The following is a 19,564-nucleotide window of genomic DNA, read 5'->3' on the forward strand; positions in this document are numbered from 1 at the left end:
CATTATGTTGAGTGAAATTAGTCAGTCACAAAAAGAGAAATACTGCATAGGACCACTAAACTGTAAAAGACTAAGAAAAAGAACCCATACTAAAGGTGTGGGGGTGGGGGGAATTCTTTGTTGGTCACTGGGATGTTGTGGGTGGGTGAGTGGAGGGAGGGGAAGATGGAGCACAGGACAGGGATTAGACATAGGAAAGTTTGGGTGCTGGGGAGGGGGGCAATATACAAGAAGGGAGAGGGGAGTGGAAGAACAAAACATATGGGAGAACAATTAGGCATGTTTGAATGGGCTAAGTAGGACAGGGCCCTGGGATACAGATTGAGACATGGTTGGAATGGGGAAAAGGGGGGAATAATGTTAAGATGCTTGGCTGCCTTTTGAATCTTGGTGTTCCTTGCATTATAATATAAAATAGACACTGGATGGGGAGAGAAAGGAATAGTCAGAAACAACACCATAGAAAGCTTGTAAGTCCGTCTTCTGCCTATAACTGATTTCATAGCAAGGAGGGAGGGAATAACTTTCAGTCTAGGAGCGGAGGTCCCTAGGACCATCAATGGAGAAGAGCCGAGAGTGGGACCCTACCCAGAGAAGCAGTGATGCCTGAGATGGAGGCAGAGACAATGACGTGGAGCGATGGAGCAGCTGGGGACTTTAGTTCCAGAGAGGGAGATCGACTGTGTGCTGAAGACTGGGGGGCAGGGAGTTATAGTGTACGGGGAAGGCTTGCAGGGTATACCCTTTGGTTGGTTGAACATGCATGGAGGGGATTGTAACAATGGCAATGATACGATGTACTATAAAATGAATGTAAAACTAATGTTTTCCCATGTAAACTATCATATAATTCACAATAAAACACTTAAAAAACAAACAACAACAAAAAAAGTATCTCCCAACAGAGCTGACCCTGAGGCTTCTTGGGAACCAATGGAAGCTGAAGCCAGAGTCAGAGCATCTAATAAAGATGGTGACATTAAACATATTTCCACTAAGGAATGGGCTAAATCCACTGGATATGACCCAGTTAAACTGTTTACTAAGATTTTTAAAGATGATATCAGGTATCTACTGACCATGGACAAGTTATGGTGAAAAAGGAAGCCTCCAGTTCCTTTGGACTGGGCTGAAGTACAAAGTCAAGGTGAAGAAACCAATGCAGCAGACCAACAAAATGAACCCCAGTTAGGTTAGAAAGACCAGCAGGTTCTAGAAGTCAAGAGTTATGCAAGTCTTTTTTCAAAAAGCATTGAGACTTTGAGAGTTCACTTAGCAGAAAAAGGGGATGGAGCTGAACTCATATGGGACAAGGATGACCCAGCTGCTATGGATTTTGTCACTTCTGCTGCAAACCTCAGGATGCATATTTTCAGTATGAATATGAAGAGCAGATGTGATATAAAATCAATGGCAGGGAACATCATTCCTGCTATTGCAACTACCACTGAAGTGATTGCTGGGTTGACAGTATTGGAAAGATTAAAGATTCTATCAGGAAAAATAGACCAATGTACAACAAATTTTTGAGTAAACTACAAAACCCAAGAAAGAAACTCCTTGGGCCTTGTGCACTAGATCCATCCAACTCCAATTGTTATGTATGTGCCAGCAAGCCAGAAGTGACTATACATCTGAATGTCCATAAAGTAACTGTTCTCATGCTGCAAGATTAGATAGTAAAAGAAAAAATTGCCATGGTAGCACCAGATGTGCATATTGAAAATGGGAAAGGAACAATTCTAATATCTTCAGAAGAGGGAGATGACAGAAGCTAACAATCTCAAGAAGTTGTCAGAATTTGGAATTAGAAATGGCAGTCAGCTTCAAGCAGATGACTTCCTTCAGGACTACACTATTGATCAACATTCTTCATAGTGCAAACCTAGGAAAAGATGTTGAATTTGAAGTTGTTGGTGATACCCCAGAAAATGTGGGACCTAAACAAGCTGAAGATGCTGCCAGAAGTATAACCAATGGCAGTGATGATGGAGCTCAGCCTTCTACATCCACAGCACAAGAGCAAGATGATGTGCTCATAGTTGATTCAGATGAAGAAAGCACTTCGAATAATGCTGGTGGCATCAGAGAAGTAGAGAAAGGTCGTAAGAGGAAGTTGGATGAGAAAGAGAATGTCGGTGCAAAGAAGTCACACACAGAACCAACAAATGAACTTGATGAAGTTATCACATTAGATTGAACAGAAATATGCCTCCAGACAGAACCGTCTAACTGCGTTATGTCATCTGGGCAGAACCAGACTATTTGTTATGTTCTTTGCTCCAAAGGCGGGGAAAGTCACATCATCGACTTGAAAATGATTCTGCTCCCTTTGGACGCATTCACTTTGCTAGAACATGGCAGTAAGCTATATTGAAAGTAGGAATATAGTTTTGAAACTTTTCAAACAAAGTGTGCATAAACAGTCATGAGATAAAACAACACAATGCATGTTGCCTTTTAAATGTAAATACCCTCTGGTATCATTTAATAGTTTTTAAATATTGTGGTTTAGTAAAGTTGATACCAGGTTATAAATATTATGTCTCTATTTTTGGTTAGAAAAAGAATTATTTTTAGCCTAGATCTAACCATTTTCATACTCTGACTTAAACAGATTCAAAGTAGCAAGTGCTATGCATTGAAACTTGTTTTGAAATGTTAACTGGCGATATTAATTTACTCAAGTTTTCAGTTTGTACTGTCTGGTATGGCTGTGTAAGAAGCTAATTTTTGTGTATTGTTACAATTTCAGGTTATTTATATTTGATGTTTTGTAAAACTCAAATACAACTATACTGTACTCAGACCAAATAAATGTCATCTGCTTACCTGTTACAAAAAATAAATAATAAATAAAGGCAATGTGGACAGGGATGCTATCCATATGGCATTAGCTACGTGGGCAAGAAAGTTCCTGCAGTCACTTGGGGTGTAGGCCTTGATTGTCCAATGTGTATCTACTCTACATCATGACCGAGGGATGACACAGAGTTTGTAATGTGCTGGGATACTACCAAACCCAACTGTAGTGGAGGTGAGATCAATGTCCTTTGGGTCAACAAGAGACTTCAAGTTAAAATGCTGTCAGATGGCCGACAAAGAAGGGAATAGTTCCATGTGATCCAAGCCTTCTCCAACTCACATTCATTTTCCTGGAAGTGACAAGAATGCTGATGAGACCACTGAGGGAACCCCACAGAAGTTATCATTTTCAAAAGCCAGACAGCAGAGGGAGCTGGAGGGCAGAATAAAGCAGAACTACCCCTCCCTGCCCATTAAAAGAAAGGAGATAATGTATTTACACACATTCTGAATAAGGAGACCAGTAATGTTGACTTATTCATGGGTAGCCTTCATACAACTGCAGCTATCCTAAATACAATGGGTTAGCACATTACTAGGGCACAAGATCAACATAAAAAATCAGTTGGTCTCTGCCAGTTAAGGGACGTGTTTCCCAGTGTTCATCCATGATGTTCATCCAGGAACTAAGTGGGCCACCCTTAGGTTAAAAGCTAAATTCTAATATTGGGTGTCAAATTAAAGCTATCTATTTGACTACATGATCTTCCTTTGCACCTGAGGGAAGGTCTTGTGAAGAAAACTAAGGGAGAGATCACTGAATCTCATCCTAGGGCAAATTTTGATGTTTCCCATGATGAGTTTAAATAATCAAAGTTTTGATTGTATTTAGTAATTTTTATTTAAAATTATGGACAATTATGTAATGTAATTTTGAAAGATTTTCATTAAATTCTGTTAGGGTAGAAATGGAGCTTTAGCACTGTATTAGGTAAAGTGTTTACTCTATTGAGAAAATAATTCATAACTTCGTTCTCTGAACTTCTGGGTCAGTGAAAGGTGTCATTTAGCCTCTCTGAATAGGTATCAGCACACTGAGGTCATGTTGCAAATGAAAACAAGGGACATGCTGGAGCTAAGAGATTAACTCATGTCTGGGATGATGAAAGAGTCAATGTGAAGTAGAAATGAAGAAGAGGGAAATGAGGGAAGGCGCAACATCTGAACTCTTCTTACCTGCAGAGAATGCTTTGAAGTAGTCACTGTAATTGAATTTTCCATTCTCATTCAGAAAGTGCTCTGGTTTAAATGTCTCTGGATCAGGGAATTCTTGATCATCTTACAAGAGGGAGTCCAGAGTTGGAATTACAACGGTGCCCTAGAAGGATAAAGACCATTTTAGCCAAGTTGACACATGTGGGCTTTCCTCTGGAAGCTCGCTGTGAGGGAGATTGCTTTCAATTCTTGGTTATTGCACAGGTATATTTATAATTGGAGAAGGGTTGTTTGTCTAAGGGTTAGATAGAAAGATAAATCTACTGTATGAAACAGTAGTAAGGGGTTAGGTCTAAATGGTAAGAGAGGTCCTAATTTTCTCAAAGGATGAACTCCAGGGTTGTCCCCCCACCATCCCTGGTATAGAATATGATGCAAATCTCAAGCACTATCTGAGGAGTTACTGTTCCAGATTTCTTCATTAGTGTGGTAACCAGGTCCATGGAGGGTCAGGAGAGAGTCACTAAGGAAGCAGATTTCTGACCCCTTGCAGCCTAGCTGAAGGTGCAACATCTGAACTCTTCTTACCTGCTTATGGTGTGGTCTGTAGGCTGCATATCCAACCTTGGGGGTAACATATCCTCTGAACATGGTGTCCTGAGTTGTTTCATGGGGTAGATTGGAGTGCATGAGGTTGATGAATTGCTGAATTTCATTTACCACAGCATCCATGTAGGATATCTCTAACCTGTCCTTGACAGCAGGAATTCAACTTGGCCCAATCACCCTGTCAATTTCCTCATGAAGCTTCTCTGCTAGTATATTAATGGAATATATTTAATACACTAGTCCAGGCTAGCTGGTAACTCATCCACTCATTCATTATATATCTGCCCACCTAACAAACAATCCATTGAGTCATCTATCCATCTGTCTAGCAATCCACTCATCCAACCACACATGTATCATCCACTAAATCACCTACCCCTGATTCATACACCCAGTTATCCATCCATTTAATCATCCACCAGGAGGCAGTCATTCGAACAGAACAAGGGGACACTGAATGGTTAAAATCAGGATAGGTGTGTGCCAGAGTTGTATTCTGTCACCATACATATGCAGTCTGTATGTTGAGCAAATACTCTGAGAAGCTGGGCTATATGAAGAAGAACGTGGGATCAGGGTTGGAGGAAGACTCACTAAGAACCTGAAATGTGCAGATGATACAACCTTGCTTGCTGATAGTGAAGAGGACTTAAACTACTTACTAACGAAGGTCAAAGACCACAGCCTTTGGTATGGGTTGCACCTCAATGTAAATAAAGCAGAATTCCTCACCACTGGACCAAAAAATAACATTCATATACATGGAGAAAAGATTGAAGTTGACAAATACTTCATTTTTCTTGGATCAACCATCAACACTCATGTAAGCAGCAGTCAAAAAATAAAATGATGTATTAGACAAATATGCTGCTCAAGACCTCTTTAAAATGTTCAAGAGCAAAGATGTCAGTTTGAGGGCATGACCCAAGCCATGATATTTTTCATAGCCTCATATGCATGTGAAAATTGGAAAATGAGTAAGGAAGACTGTAGAGGAATTGATGAATTTGCATTATGGTGTTGGAGGAGAATTTTTAAAGTACCATAGACTGCCAGAAGAACAAACAAATTGGTGTTGGAAGAAATATCGTTCTGGCTCCTTAGAAACCAGGATGGCCAGACTTTGTTTCTATACTTTATATTTATTATCAGGAGGGACTAGTTCCTGGAGAAGGACATCAACTTGATAAAGTGGAAGGTCAGCAAAAAAGAATAAGACCACCAACGAGATGGATTGGTACAAGTGATAGCAGCAATGGGCTCAAGCATAGCAATGATTATGAGATTGGTGCAGAACCAGGCAGTGTTTTGTTGTGCATGCGGTTCATTATGAGTTGTGTCGGAAGCCAGCTCCGACACTCTTATTTGGGGGGGGGGGGTCCTAGAAGGAGGTTTGACATCAGCGAAGAATGAAGCTCACAGGATCGATGGGTCTTGTTAGATGGTGAATCTTCTCCTCTCACATTTTTATTACTCCTCTCGCCTCTACATTTTATTTCTCCTCTTCCTATTTCAGATTCTCAAGCAGCTTTTATACTACTCTATACCATCAATCTATTAATCATTCTTTTCAAAGTAGTGGTCTAAATCATATATATTAATCATTTCAATATAGAGCATCAAGAATATAAAATGTTTCCTTGTACCCCTTTCCATAGTTAGACAATATCTGATTTCTGTAAGCAAACCTCATTGCTCTAAAAATGTCACGCTAACCTTAAAACATAATTCTAAATCTTAACTCCTATTTCTGCCCTCAGAATAATTAATGAATCTATTATTTTTTATAGATTCATTAATCACAACATGTACCTAGACATTATTTGCTATGGTAACTGACAACACAATTGTTTCTCATGATTGATTAAACAAGAAATACAAGAAGCATTAAAAAGTTTTGTACCCAAGAAGAAACAGAACAACTTCCTTATACCAAAAACTTCTCTATACAAAACATCTAGTTAAATTTCTGCTTATGATCTAATACTATTTCCTTAGCCCTCAATTGCATTTTTGCTAATTTTCTAAAGGTCTTAATGCCCCTGACCGAAACTACACAGAATGTTGAATGTAATCTTGAACTTGAGCTGGCAAAAACTTTAGCTGGTTTTTCCTAGTGGTGAAACTTATTGTTAGTGTGAGAAGCATTCTTTAGGACTACGCATGATTGAATATGGTGTGAATGTGCAAGTTTCAAATCTCTAATATAGTTCTTACTAAGATTCTACTGAAAACTTTTATTATAAAATCAAGAAAATTAAAAATAAGCTGATTAAAACAAAGAGACAGAGACAGCAGAGTCCCCACATGAGATCTCTCCTGTGGCCCCGTGCCACAAAGGGGGGACCCATTGTGGCCCTACTTAACAATGAGCCCTTCATGTTTAGGGTCTTCCACATGGCCTCTGCCAGAGTTGGTACTCACTTGACTAACAATAATCATCCAGGCAACATAAGTTAAATGAACACTTAATTAGTGTTTCCTGGTGCTCCAGATACTTTGAACCGTTGGGTAATCTCTCTACAGACATCCAGTACGATGTAAACTCTCTGAGGTTATTTATTGTGTACAAAGTGTTTGAAATCCACCATCTTAGCTGATTATGGCTAATACAGCTCTTGTGTTTATTACAGAAATATAGAATGCCAGAGTACTTCCTTCATTTCTTTTTGGAAGGAATGCCTTGTATTAATTATTAATTCATATTGTTTACTTCATGCTTCTAAGAAGTATGAATGACAATGACTGAGTGGAATCAAACATATATTGTCTACTTTGGGAAGAACCTCCAGGAAGCAGGAGGCTCACAGTCTCTTTCTTCCTGACAGATCAAAGCAACCTCTCTGGATTTAAGATTTCCTATGGGTTTTGTAATATATTGAGTGGAAAAACCTAAAAAAAAAGATATGGTACCCAAGTAAAAAATCAAAAACACCCACAATAATATGAATTATATGCAGATAGTTAACAAAGTTAAGTATATGAAGTCATGCCTGGGAGTAGTGTATACAAGCCTGGACATTGATATCTCGGGGGAAGGAAGCCAGGGAGGTCTTTAGCTTACTATAGTGAATTTTCTTTAGAACAACTCTGACACAAATAAGGCAATAATAGGTATAAGAATACCAGTCATATTTATTTTGTCTTTTTTTTTTTTTTCTATGTTGGAAATTCTTCATAATTAGTCACTTAAAAGCAACAGAAAGATGAAGAATTAAAGTGAACACCAAAGTGAAGAAGAAATTGAATGAAAGCACTGAATGAAGAGATTTATAGACAGTAGGCATCCTACCACCTGACCTAGCAAAGTCTAACCATCTTTAGACAAATGAACAGCATTCCTTGGTAATGAGCATAGGAAGTCAAATACATAAATCTCCAACAGGAGACAGAGATATTGTGTAGACAAACCAAGAAAAGCAAATTTCAAGAAGATGGTTGAGAGCCCTAGGGATCTAGGCAAGCATAGAGCAGGGAGGGAGTCAGAAAACAAGGACAGACAGATCTCACTAGCAGTAGTCCTGATCATTTATGTGGCTAGTATTGTTGGATTGGATGATCCTTGGAGTGGCAGATAGGGATCGCCCCTTTTGATTGGACTCTGGACAGCCCCTCTCCTAATATTTGATCTGGGTTGGGTACTGATCACCTGCTGCATCCATGCCAGAGACAGGAGGAATATGGTCCATTCCTCTCTCCCACTTCCCAGTGGTGAGTCCCCTGTCCCTTCTCAACCTAGTAACCTGCAACATGTACTCCCAGGCTGTCAGATCTGCAACCAGAGACTTGTGGCCACTTTGATCACCCCAGTGCTACAATGTCTCTGGTGATCAGCTATGTATACTCCTACTACTACCTGATTGGTAACCAGAGGCACAAGACCCCCATCCCTGGCCCCCATTGCCTTGCCCACCTGTCAACTGGTGATGTGAGTTTTTTGTCACCCACTCAGTGACCTGTATTTCCCTGCCCCAGCAGCCAGCAGTGCACACACACACAATGCCCCATCCTGTGACCAGTAAGAACACTGTCTGCACTCACATCCAGGTGACTAGTTGGACAGATACATCACTTCACCAGTAACACAAATCACATCCTGACAGGTGTCATCGGCACCTTTTCCAAACACTGAGCAAGAGATCATAGTGCCCTCATTCAATATTCACCTAATTGCAATGTTACTATCCCACACCCAAGCAATTTCTTCAAGCAGTCTGCATTTGCATCAAAACTCTTGGATACTCACCATCTACTGAGATGATAATTCATGCATTCACAGTGGGCCTATCCTTTCCATTTGGGTAACACTCCCTTTTCAGAGGACAGCACCAACCTAGAAGGATCTTACAAATCATGTGGGCTTTAGAGGGACCCTGAACCTCCAACACTTGTCACCTAATATCAAGAAAGAACTTGCTTCCACACCTACACTCAAATTTGTGAAGGGAAGACATAGATAGGTTTAACCACAGAAGACTCACATGGGGGGTGACCCACTATACCATTGTTGTTGTTGTTAAATGCCTGCAGTCAAGTCAGTTCTGACCCATAGCAACCCTGTATAGGGTTTCCAAGGAGCAGTTAATGAGCTTAAACCACCAACCTTGTATTTCAAACCAACTTTGCAGTCCAGAGCATTAACCCACAACGCCACACTAGGACTCATTAGTGAGAGGAAATTATGCCTAGCCAACAGACACCATCAAAATTTTTCACACATTGACCAAAATCACTAAAAACAACAGTGAACATAATACAAAGTAGCCATACAAAAGCAACAAACAGAAATCTGGATTAACAATAAAATACCAGCTAGGCAACACACTGGAAGGACATAACAGTAGAATTGAATCAATGGAAGAAATAATTAGATAAGAGAACAAATCCCTTGATAACTAATCTGTTTAAGGAACAATCAGAAAAAAGAAAAGAACAATAATTCATGTGTAATTGGAAGAGATGGAAACAAAGCAAAGAGAGAATTTTTGAAACTTCCCGAAATTCATGAAGGATGACAAGGTTTCCATCCAAGAATCTAATGAACCCCATACAGGATAGATCCCAAAAGAAAGCTACCAAGACACGTCATAGTTAAACTTTCCAAGACCAAAGTCAACAAAAGAAATCTGAGAGCATCTTATGAAAAATGAAATATCACCAACAAAAGGCACCAGTAAGATTAAGTGTTAATACTCAGCAGAAACCATGCAGGCAAGAAGACAGTAGAATGACATATGCAGAACCCTAAAAGGAAAAAAAATATATAAAATGCAAACCAAAAATCATATATCTAGCAAAATTATCTTTCAAATAAGATGGCAAAACTTGGATACTCCCAAAGAAACAGACAATCTTTATAAGACATATTAAAGGGAGTCCTGGGACATAGAACCAATAACATCAGATACCAACTTGAGATTAAAACACATGACGGTATCCCTAGATGCCAACCCAGAAAAAGTATCAAAAGTAAAGTAAAGCTGCAAAACTGAAAATAGGGCCAGAGACATCAATCTGTAAATGATGCCAACTTCAAAACAAATAGTGGGAATCATTGGTGTAGTTATAGACCTTCCATATGAAGAGGAAGTCAAATTGATATAAAGATATATAACAGGATTTTTAAAATTTAGAAAGATAATAAGACACTTCAGAATAACCACAGAGAAAAAAATTTTTTACACCAAAATAAAGAAGAGAAGAAAATGGAAAGGACTCGATAAACACAAAATCAATAAAAAAGGATATGAAAAGAAAATCCACAAGCAAAAATAACTCAACACAGAAAATTAACTAGAACCAAAAAAAGGTTAACATCACAAAAAAAAAGCCTAACAAAATGGCAGCAGTGCACTCATATCTATTGATATTCACACCAGCCATAAATGGTTTAAATGCACCAATCAAGAAACAGAGTCGCACAATGGGTAAACACACACACAAACAAGCAAAACCCCATGACCCACCAATACGTTGCCTACAAGAGACACACCTTTGACCCAAAGACATAAATGGTTAAAAAATCAAACAATGGGAAAAATATATCAAGCAAACAGTAAACAAAAGAAAGCAGGTAATAGTAATCTTTGATAAATCAGATTTGAGTAAAAATCCATTATAAGAGATAAAGAAGGATACAATGATTAAAGGGGTAATCAACCAAAAGCTTGATTAAAAATATTTTTAACCATAAAAATATTTACAGACCTAATGACAGAGCTTCACAATACATAAAACAAATGAACAGAATTGAAAAGAGAAATAGGCAACTTTACAATCACTGTTGTTCTTAAGTGCTATCTCATAGCAGCCCTGTATAGGGTTTCCAAGGAGTGATTGGTGGATTTGAACCTCCCACCTTTTGGTTAGCAATCCAGTGCTTATGCTACAGTATCATACCAGGACTCCTTACTAATAGTAGGAGAACTTAATAACACTTTCAGTGACGGACAGAACAACTAGAAAGAAGCTCAGCAAAGATACAGAGGATCTGAATAACACGACCAAATTTGCCTCATAGATATATAGAGAACACACCACACAACAGCAGCACAATACACATTTTTCTCCAACACACATGGATCATTTTCCAGTGTGGACCATATTTTAGGTCACAAAACAAGCCTCAATAAATTAAAAGCATCAAACTAATACAAAGTACCTTCTGTGATCACAATGCTATAAAACTAAAAATTATTGGGTTTCTGAGGCTATAAACCTTTGAGGGAACAGAAAGTCTCATGTTCCTCCCAAAAACAACACAAAAAGCCCTGGCCTAAATAACTTCACTGGAGAAAGATGAGGCTTTCTGCTCCCGTAAAGATTTATAGCCTCAGAAACCCTGTACAGGGTCTCTATGAGTCGGAACCAACTCCATGGCACATAACAACAACAACAAAATAGCCCCATGGACGTGGAGAGATGGAGCGGCTGGGGACTTTATACACAGAGAGGGAGAGGGGCTCTGTGCTGATGACTGGGGGGCAGGCTTGTAGTGTATACCCTTTGGTTGGTTGATGATGCATGGAGGAGATTGTAACCATGGCAATGAAAAGATATAGGATGATAGGATGAATGAATGTAAAACTAATGTTCTCCCATGTAAACTATCACATAAGTCACAATAAAACATTAAAAAAAAATAGCCCCATACAGGATAAAATATCTAGGAATAAATATAACCAGGGACATCAAAGACCTGAATAAACAAAGCTACAAAACAATACTGTTAGAGACATGCACAAATTGAGAAATATACCACATTCCTGTACTGTTAGATAATGGCAATACTCCTGAAAACAATCTACATATATAATGCAATGTTTATCCAAATCTTTACAATGTTCTTTAATGAAATGGAAAACCTAATCTCCAAATTTATATGAAAAGGAAACACGCTCTGAGTAGGTAAAGCATTATGGAAGAACAAAGTAGAAGGCCTTATATTTCCCCATCTCAGAATTTACTTAGCCAAAACAGCAAGATAGTGATAAAGTGGCTGACACATAGACCAATGGAACATAATTGAGAAGCTAATCTATCCAGCTATGAACAACTGATTTTTGGCAAAGAGTTGAAGTCCGTTCAATTGGGAAGAGTTTCTTCAGTAAAGAGTGCTAGCAAAAAAATAAAGCAGTATCCACACCTCACATGTTACACAAAAAGTAGCACAAAATGGATAAAAACTTAAATGTTAAACCTAAAACTATCAACTTCCTGGAAGATAATATAGGATCAAAGCTAGGAATATACTATGAATCTAAAGATGCACATGCAGAAGACAAAGTAGGTAACGTGGACCTCCTAAAAATTAATACTATGTTCATCAAAAGATGTTACCAAAAGAGTGAAAGAGAACACACAGACTGGAAACTTTTTTTTTTTTTTTTTTTTTTTTTGGCAATCACATCTGACAGGAGTCTAAACTCTAAAATATATATAAAAAAAACTTCAGCACCTTAATAACAAAAAATTAAACAATCCTATTTAAAATACGGGCAAGGAACATGAATAGGCACTTCACCAAAGAAGATGTTCAGATGACTCACAAGCACATGAAGAGGTGCTGCCATTATGAACCATTGTGTTGTTTAAAGTCAAGAACAGGTTTACCTACTTAAATACTTCGGTGGTTACCAGGGATGGGAAAAGGAAGGTGTTGTTAAGTGCTGTCAAGTCAGTTCTGACTCATAGTGACCCTGCACAGTGTTTCTGAGGAACAGCTAGTGGGTTTGAACTGCCGACCTTGTGATTCATAGACAAGCATGGTTGCTTTAAGTAGGAACTAACTTGTCAACAGCAATAGTAAATTGTATAGCATATTCAATTCTTCAGCAGCATTAGTAACAATCCATATTTGTGAGTGGTGAGTTATTATAAAGGTAGATATGTATGCTACATAGGTGTGAGAAGGCACATAGTAGTACAGGGGCATGCATACATGTGTTGAGAGCATTTGCGTATGCAAGCGGACTTTAAAAAGTCATGGGAAAATGGAATTAGCAGCTAATGGAATTTTCCCGTGAACTTTATAAGCCCCCTCATTCATATTTATATGCGCTGCATGCTTATTCACGTATGTAATAGAGCACATAGGGGGTACAGTTATAGAAACTTTTTAGAAATATCCAAACACCTCATGGGTCTGAGTTACTGGGCTTGAAGGCTAAGCACCATGGTCTCAGGGGACATCTAATCAAGTGGCCTACTATAATCCATAAAGATAATGCTCTATACATCCCAGTTTGGTGAGCAGTGTCTGGGTCTTACAGGCTTTCAAATGGCCATCTAAGCTAGAACTATTAGTTTCTTCTCATATGGAACAAAGGGCAGTAAAGGGAAAAAAGGTCCAAGGAAGCAATTAGTCCACAGGATTAATGGCCCTACAAAGCCCAGCCTCCACTAGCCTGAGACCTAAAGAGCTAGATGGTGGCCAGCTACCACTACTCACCACTCTGATCAGCCACACAATGGAAGGTCCCAGTTAGAATGGAAGACAAATGGAGAAGAAAACTCAAATTCATAAAAAAGACCAGACTTACTAGATGGAGACTGGAGGAATCCCAAGAACATTGCCTTAAAATATCCTTTTAACCTAGAGCTCTCAGAAGACAATTGTCACCATATACTAGATTTACATGTAAAACAAACAACAACACCTATGAGAAATGTGAACCTTGAGACCAAACAGGCAACATTTGGTTGAAGGCAAAGAAGACACAGCAAGGAGAGGCAGGAAATTTGGAGGTATGGAAATGGGGAAGGTGGGGTGGAAATGGAGAGCACTGACCTATTGTGGGGAGAGCCACTGATGACAGGACAATTTGTATATAAATGGCTGAATGGAAAATTAATTTGCTGTGTAAACTTTCACATGAAACACAATAACATGTTAGAAAAAATGTTTTTCACGTCTATTGTTTTCCTGTAGGATAAACATTGGACTGCTAATTGCAAGGTCAGTAGTTCAAGTCCACCAGCCACTCTGTGGAAACCCTATACAGGGTTAGTATGAGTTGGTACCATCTTGACAGCATACAGCAACAATAATTGTTCACTTATGACAGAACAGACAAAATTTCTCACACCACAGACTTGTAAAAGATCTACCTCTGTTAATGTCCAGATTCCTGCTTTCTGGTTTTAGCTGAGCTCTGTGTCTCCTCTGCTGAGAGGTCAGCTTAATTCAGGGGCAACAGGGACATGTCTTCACTGCCATGTCGTTGTTGAATCAGTTCCAACTCATAGCAACCCAGGATAGGGTTTCTGAGGAGCAGTTGGTGGATTTGAACCACTGACCTCATGGTTCAGACTGAACTTGTGGTCCTGAGCTTATCCTATAGCGCCATACCAGGATGCCATATACCTATATCTATCTATCTATCTATCTATCTATCTATCTATCTATCTATCTATCTATCTATCTATCTATCTGCATTTTGTTGTGAATTGGGTAAAGGTTTACGCTGTCATAAGTAGGTGATATTACAGAGCAGAAGTTAATGTTTCTCACTCTGAGCTGTGCTGTTAGACCCCTGCTAAGGGAGGGCAGAAGGCTTTTCTTTTCTACAGTGATTATTCTGACAGGAATCTAGACATGTCCACAGTGGAGTGGTGGTGTGGTGCTATAGGATAAGCACTAGAATGCTAACTGAAAGATCAGCAGTTCAAACCTAGCAGTTGCTCCTTGTAAACTCTATACAGGGTCCTTATGAGTTAGAACCTACTAGACAGCACTTAGTCACAACAACAACAATGGGCATGTTTACAGACTGTTTCCCCTCAAAGTGCTTCATCCCATGACCCTGAGGCACAGGTGTGACCTGGTACTGACATCCCCTGTTACCTGTGGACACAGACTTGGCCGAGTGCTGGTGTCTCCTGTATGCCTATGGCCCGAGGGAACACTCCTGGCCCAACATCAACGCATCTTCAATCTCCGGGTACTTCATGAGGATCAGAAGCCCATTATCTCACAGTGGTCCTGTCCTTGCAAACAACAGGTCAGCCCCAGTCATGGAAATGTCATCCAGTGTGTACCCAGGCTCCGAACTTTGTTTTCCTGCAGTGCCAGAGACAGACAGAGACTTGAAAACAGGATGTCTCCAGATGGGTGCCAAGAAAGAAACTGTTTTTACTGAACAGTTGACGTGGGCTAGCCGACACCCACTGCTTTATGAGATCACCAGGTCAAACATGATCTGGAGCTGGTAGAGACATTATCATGTCCCTTTCACTGTTATGGAAACTGAGGTTCCCAGGAAACTTCTCAAGGGCAGGACTCAGCTCCACCCTAAGGCTCCATGCATTCCTCCACCAGCTCCCAAGCTGCCAGTGAGACTCTTTGGTCCAAGCCTGCTGTAAGCCCCTACCACCCACTGCCCCAAGTCAAAGGTGACCTCAGTGCTTTCCAGCAAATCATAGGCTGGTGGCTGAACATATTTTAGTGGCTAATTTATAGTGGTGACTGTGTTGTGGGGTCTTGGCAGACAGCCACTGCATTGTAGCAGTTTCTTTAAGGACTCTCTATCCCTGAGGCCAGTGCCTCATAGTCCTAAGGCCTACCTGGCTAGTCAGGACATACTATAGATCCAGGAAGTCACTCTGGAATCTGGACACTCTGATGATGGAGGAGGATTCCTGGATAACAGGGCAAATTTCTGGGGAAATCAGGGTGTGGAATTCACATCTGGCCTAGAGAAAAGCAGTTCTGATGACACAGTGGGTTAACCATTGCTGGGAGAAAGGTGAGGCTGTCTATTCCTGTGATGATTGACAGTCTCAGAAACACTCAGGAGCAGTTCTGCTCTGTCCTATAGGCTTGTTCCAGTGCTAAGAGGAAAGCAGTCCTAGTGACACAGTGGGTTAACCATTGTTGGGAGAAAGGTGAGGCTGTTTCTTCCTGTGACGGTTGACAGTCTCAGAAACACTCAGGAGCAGTTCTGCTCTGTCTTATAGGCTTATTCCAGTACTGCTCTGAGTTGGAATCAACGTGATGGCACTGGATTTGGTTGGATTTGGTTTCATCAAGAGGAGACATGAGGGCTGTCAGGTAGATTATGTGGTGCAGGCCCAGGACCCCTTCAAATCTCACATAATACGTGATCTATGTTCTGATGAGGAAAACTGAGGACCTCCATGGGCAAGACACAGGTGGTTAAAGCCATTGGCCCAAAGGTGACACAGACCACAGCCTGGGGCGGGCAGCTGCGAGGGACCACATGCCCACCTTTGGCTGGCAGTTTGGGGTGGTGTGGTGTTTGAGGCTGCTCAACTTCTGCGTCTGGTGTGGGCAGCAAGACACGCCCAACTAGAACTACCTGTGCTAAGGTGAGACCATAAGCATCAAAATGTGACCATGACATACCAGATGTGTATGAGTGTGGCATGAGTGGGAAAACGTTTGTCAGCCCCCACCTGCAGTCTCATCTGGGGTTCTGATCCACACATGCTTCACAGTCTGGGGTTGGGGGCATCTTTTCCATCTCAATGAGCAGGCAGTCACTGAAATTCCAGGGGCAGTTGGGGTCCAGTGATACATGCTTTTCCTTCACTTGCTCTAATGCGTACTGCTTGATTTCAAATACATTCTTCATGACCCTTCTGTGGCTCCCAGGCAGGTGTCTCATATATTGTGAATAATAATTATAAATCTAGAGAGAGACAGAATTGTAAATCTAGTAAAAGGCAGAGTTATCTTAACTACGTTTTGTTTTTTTCCAGATGCAATCTAATTTTACATTGTGACTGGGCTGATACTTGACTTTATGACCATTGTGATCATTTCATTTAGAACATCTATTTCAGATGGACAGGATCATTGTGGCACTGCTGTCAGAGGTGGCGTTCTGTGGTGGAAACATGATCATCATGTCTGATCCTTACCTGAACATCAGTCTCAAGGACACACCACCCTTAAATGGCAAATGATGACTGTCCTGAGGCTAACAAAGGACTGCCTCTAGGAAGAATACTGGGGCCTCTTGCCAGGTGCCCCAACATGGACATGCTCCCACTCTTTTAGGTGTGTCTCATACTCCATAATCTGAGTTTTCTCTTTTCACACTTCATGTTGCAAACTATACAGCAACATTTTGGGCAAATGAATGAAAATGAGGGTCTGCACCTGGAGCCTGGGGGTGCTCAGCAGGTAGAAGTTCTCGTTGAAAATGTTCATCAGTCTCAGGCATGTCTTGTTGCTGTAGTCAAAGTGCTTACAGCAAAAGATGCCAGCAATGACATTGTAGGGCCCGCCACTGATGAGGAAGGTGGGGTCAAAAGTCTGACCTGGAAAACAGGGTTGTCAGAGCTGTACACATGGGACTTGAGTCTGTGAACTGCTCATTCGATGGCCACGGGGTGGGTGTCTCCTGCCACAGAGTGACCAACACCTGTTTTCACTGATTTATTCTAAATAAATCCATTATCTTATGTGAATCATTACTGGGAATTATAATGATTCACATAAGATAATGAATATATTTAGAGCTCTGGTGTGGTGCTATAGGATAAGCATTGGATTGTTAACCTCATTATTGGCAGTTCAAACTCAACATTCATTCCTTGGAATCCTTGTGCAGGTTTACTATGTGTCAGAACTGACTGAACAGCACTTAATCAACAATGGTTTCATATAGAATGCAGAAATTACTCTCTCGATAGCCACACTTTCTCTACCTAAAATATAGAAGAAGGAACTCAAGGTGTTCTATACATGGCCCCCTGAACTGCCCATAGTTTCAGATGGTCCAGATGTTGTCTGGGGGTGTCAGCCTCTCCCCAAGAATGGAAGTGCTATCCCAGATGGATAGACTCTTCCCCACAAATGGGCCCTCTGTCTCCAGGGCTGAGTCACTTCACTGCATGTGGACACACTGTACCAGGTTGGATGGGGCCAGGTTCCTCTCTCCCTATCTCCTGTGGTGTCTCTTGTCCGAGTGGGATACACACTTTGAGTTTTTCTGAGTTCCTCAGCAGGAAGTGGGCCTCCTTCTGGATCCACTGTTCATTGCTTCCCCATCCCATAATCCCCTCAGGGTGGTCAGGGAAAAGTGCCGGGTATCTTTCCAGGTGGGCCCATTATTGAAAATGATTCCTAGGGGAAGAAAAGAGAGCAAGGAGTCAGTCATCTTAAATCAAGTTATGGGAGAAACAGAAGCTGGAGTAAGATGTTCTCAGTGGCTTGTAGGTGTGGAGGGAGAACCAACCAGATAAATGCAGAAAAAGGGTGTCCTGGGATTAGAACTGGACTGAGCCTGGGCCTCCAGTACCCAAAATTCTGGGGGAGGATGTGCTGACACAGGTTGTAGGAAGAAGAGCCAGGAGAGCTCATGGCTTGGAATCCAGCGAGAGTGTGTTTGGGAAGGACAGAATCATCAGTTAGAGAAATCCGGAGGGGTGAACAGTGGTATTCCTGACATAGGCAGCTGCCCAGAGGTGTGGTAAAGAGAAGAAGAGAAATATGGAGGTTGGAAGGGGGAAGGGATGAAGAGGGTCAGGGAATTTACAAATGCTTTTTAGAAAGTGTAGGAGGAAGGAGAAGAGAGATTGAGCCCCGGCAAGGCAGGAAGGCTGGGTTCTCTTCCAGCATTTCATGGATTTACTGAAATGGTGCAGTTCATAGCATACAGCACATGACGTGTGCCCCGTATTGCACATTTGTATCATCAAGGATGAAGCAATGCATCCATGGAAACTGCTATGGTTAGTAGAAGCTACCTGGTGGCATTCAGCCCCTCCAGCACCTCACAGGCAATGCCATACCTGCCAAAATTTAAATACGCCTCTGGTCTAAGGACCTGTTAATGATCAGTATGTGGGAGCCCTAACAGCACAAGGCTGCAGAACTAGACACACCGCGGTCCTTGTGGGCATGGAATGCGGGATCTCTCCACATCTGGAAAACTTATTCTTGTACTGGAGCAGGACCTCTCTAACTGCCTTGTAGCCATGTGTGACGAAAATGCGCCGGTTGCCCAGCTTGCCCTCTGCAAGCTGGGGACACAGGACACAGAAGGGTCTGTACTTTAAACACACCCTCACAAAGCTACTGCTGTTGACCAAGAGAACCCAGAGTGGTAGGGAAAGTCCTGGTCCCTGTCCAATGCAGTCTGGGGAACCACACCCCAATGAGGGGCCCAGGTTTGCAGATAGTATACCGAGCATAAGGGTCTGGTGCCCCCCACTCAGGGTTCATGCTTGGGCCACATGGTCCCTCCGATACTTCCAACACTGGCTTAGGAGCAGCTGTGCAGGAAGGTTGACCCAACTGCGGTCCAGCTCCACCGCTACCCCTCCTCACTCCCACCCACAAAGAAGCCGTTTTTAAAACATATCCATTTTGAGGAGAACAAACAAGATGGCGGATCGGGTGGATGTGTAGTAAAGGAGATCTGCCAACAACAACACAGAATACCCAACCAAGCAGGCTCAGGGG

At 41.2% G+C, this 19,564-nt stretch overlaps 2 pseudogenes; one reads left to right on the forward strand and one right to left on the reverse strand.

The window, feature by feature from the left end:
- Positions 1 to 2,200, forward strand: part of LOC102840315 — a 5,257-nt pseudogene extending 3,057 nt beyond the window's left edge.
- A 770-nt stretch (positions 2,201 to 2,970) lies between these two features.
- Positions 2,971 to 19,564, reverse strand: part of LOC102842984 — a 56,838-nt pseudogene continuing 40,244 nt past the window's right edge.

This window comes from Chrysochloris asiatica, unplaced genomic scaffold, assembly GCF_000296735.1.
Source record: "Chrysochloris asiatica unplaced genomic scaffold, ChrAsi1.0 scaffold00607, whole genome shotgun sequence".
Taxonomy (NCBI): domain Eukaryota; kingdom Metazoa; phylum Chordata; class Mammalia; order Afrosoricida; family Chrysochloridae; genus Chrysochloris; species Chrysochloris asiatica.